Source organism: Papaver somniferum, chromosome 10 (assembly GCF_003573695.1).
Source record: "Papaver somniferum cultivar HN1 chromosome 10, ASM357369v1, whole genome shotgun sequence".
NCBI lineage: Eukaryota > Viridiplantae > Streptophyta > Magnoliopsida > Ranunculales > Papaveraceae > Papaver > Papaver somniferum.
Window position 1 is genome coordinate 12,641,025 of NC_039367.1, and position 3,403 is coordinate 12,644,427.

Consider the following 3,403-nt stretch of genomic DNA (forward strand, 5'->3'; position numbering starts at 1 on the left):
CCAATTAAGATATTCAATATCTTCTTTGTCTTCACATCTTTTTAAATCTTCAATAAAAACCCGCACATAATCAATTGAATCTCTTGTGATCAATCACACATAGAACGGAGTCTGTTAACAATGGATTATCACAAGATCGTCTTTAAAACTAACAACAGTCTAAAGATACCTGTCGAAACTCTGAACTAGTTTGAGTGAATCTTATATCAGAAGAGAAGATTCTCAAAAATAAACAAATTAGGTGCAATCAGATTTCAACCACTGTTAGTCAATCAAATCAATCGAAAACAAAATATAAACTGCAATTATCTAGTTTCCCACCAACGGTACACGCTAGAGCTTCTCAATCCCAAACAAGACTTTAAACTGAGTGGCCGTAAGAGATTTCGCCTAATTAGGTTACTCTCCTCTCCGAATAGGCGGCTACACCAGTAACAACAACAAAAGAGTAAATCTGTTGTTATGAAGGAAAACTTCGAGTATTTATAGACAAGGAAGTTTGGACACCAAGGAATTTCCAAAACCGAAAATATTCTCAAGATATTCATTAAAGCACATATTCGGTTTTCATAATTCCTGGAAATGCTCTGTCCAAAAATAACGATCGAAATCTGTCGGAAAATCTAATTAGTAAATGCGCATTACTAATTCTGTAATTTCCCTACAAAATGAAATCAATATCCTTAATTAAAAGATTCTTAACTTACTTATGTTTCGATCCTGGGATTCTCTTCCCTTAGCCGTTAAGGAATATCTTTGAACAATCAAAGAATTCACAACACGTGTTCAAAGTTTGTCGACATCTTAACTTTGTAAGTTCTCTTTCACACTTACAACCTTGAAACCGATTTGCCACACTTCCAAACAAGTTTAGAATTTGTTCATCTGACTTTCAAGAACTATGTGATTGATCAAACCAGCATTCAATCATGGGTTTAACGGTTCTACCAAAACAAGTTTCGGTTCTACCTACATGTGAGTATTGTGCATAGTCACACTAGCTTTCCAAAAATTCGGTTGACTAGGTACTAGAATCGGTTCCCCACATATATATGGTATCTAACTTATATGTGTTCCACATGTCCATAGGATCGATTCCCCTTTGCCTAAAAACGTGTTGCACATGTCCATAGGATCGGTTCCCTTTCTGCTATAAACCTTGCTGCACCTCATACAAGGATCGGTTCCCTTTGATGTACTGCACCCCTTACAAGGATCGTTTCCCCTTTCCTTTAATTGGTCAGACATACAAAATCAGATCATACCACAAGTGATTACTTAAGATCGGTTTTACTAATAAAAGTTATACCAATACATAAGTCAGGCCTTTGTGGATATTTCTACCAATAACACAACAAGTTGTGAGCGGTTATACTCTATCACACATATTGGTTATTCATAAGATATGCAATGTATAACAAAACCAATAACACCTGGCAATTTCCATTTCGGTCCACAAACAAGTTTATGAACTTACTTCCTTAGAACACATGTAAACATTGTTCCCTGGGATGAAATCCTCACCTCATACCCATACATAATCACAATAACATTCAAATGATTATGGCGATGTCTTATCTACAAAGTTTAATGGTTAAGCAATAAACCCCATATTGTATTCCTTAATACTATGTCTATCTAGAGTTCAAATATGCTTCGCAGTTATGTTTTCAACATGCATGACTTGAAAGATACATTAGGGAATGAAACAGTTCAAGTCAAATATCACTAACCTCGAGTGGAAGGACGATTGTTGTCGTTGTAGCTTCTTGCTTCTTCACATCTTCAAGACTTCGCAATACTTGTAATGTCTCATATCCTAATACTTTCAAGCTAACCTATACGAAGTTGACTCTAGTACATAATCAAGCGACTCTTAACATGAGTTTTGATTCACTAAAGTATGACAACCAAACTTGACATACCAACGCTTGGTGGGTTCAAACGAGTAATGCTTTAACAAAATATGTGACAAAGGCCATCGAGTTGTCTTCAATGCAAATGGATGCGACATTATAGACAAAACTAGGAAAGTAATTTTCAGGGAATTCGTGGAAAATATAACTGTTATCTTCTGGATACTCAGTTCAGCAATTGTTGCAATTTGACTAAAGTGGAATCTACACATCTTTGGCATGATCGTTTTGGTCACATCAACTATCGTCTTCTAACTAAGATCATTAACAAAGAACTTGTTAGAGGCGTTCCCAAAATCAATGCAAAGATTGAAGGTGTGTGTGGTGCCTGTCAAAAGGGTAAAAAAAAATGAAAGTTCACCATAAATCATCTCGAGATATTCTCACTAAAGCTCAACTTGATTTAATTCATATGGATCTCTTCGGACCAATTCAATAACCCACGGTTGCTGGTAAGAAGTATGCTTTGGTTATGGTAGATGATTATACCAGGTTCACTTGGGTTCCATTCCTATCTCATAAGAATGAAACCCTTGATGAATTCAAGATTATTGTTAATAGAATCCAGAACGAACAAGGTCGCAAACTAAAGAAGATTATAAGCGACTGTGGAACTGAATTCAAGGACACCAAGGTGTTTGAATTCTGTGACGAACTGGGAATTATTCAACAATATTCTCCACCCATTACTCCTCAAGCTAATGGAATTGCAAAAAGAAAAAACAGAAACATTTAGGAAATGGCCAGGGTAATGCTCCATAAAAAAAACTTACCTTTAAGGTTTTGGGGAGAAGCTGTCTTTACAGCATGTTATTTGATCAACTGTGTCTACTTACGGTCTAAAACCCTCAATACTCCTTATGAGTTGTGGTATGGTAGAAAACCCAACTTGCACTATCTTAGAGTGTTTGGTAGTAAGTGCTACATTCTAAAAGATCGAGAACAGAGAGGGAAATTTGATACATATCACCGTAAGGGTCATTCTACATTCTAAAAGATCGAGAACATTCTTGGAAGACGGGTCATTATGTAAGGAGGAGTGATACATATCACCGTAGTATTATTGTCAAAGTTGTGATACAATTGGACTTTGATGCTGTGTAATAATATTGTGACAATAAGATTTTATTTGAGATATTATTTAGCTAGATTCGGTTTTGTATCTGATATGCTTTGTCATATATGTGGTTTAGTTTATGAATCTTTTGATCACCTGTTTTTTCATTGTGACTTTTCTAGAGTAGTGTGTTTTTCTCTCTGCCCTCAAGTTCCATATATCGTTTCTTGTTTTTTATTGTATTAGAGATTGGATTATGCAATGGTTTTCAACTAAACTTACCCCTGGTAATAAATGATATGTATCGATTATATTGTAGTCATGTGGCAAATTTTAGGTGCAAAGCCGATTATGAACATATGCAACAACCTTTAATGGTGATACAGACAATTAATCTTCGGTTATAATCTCTACATCAAACAACACCTTT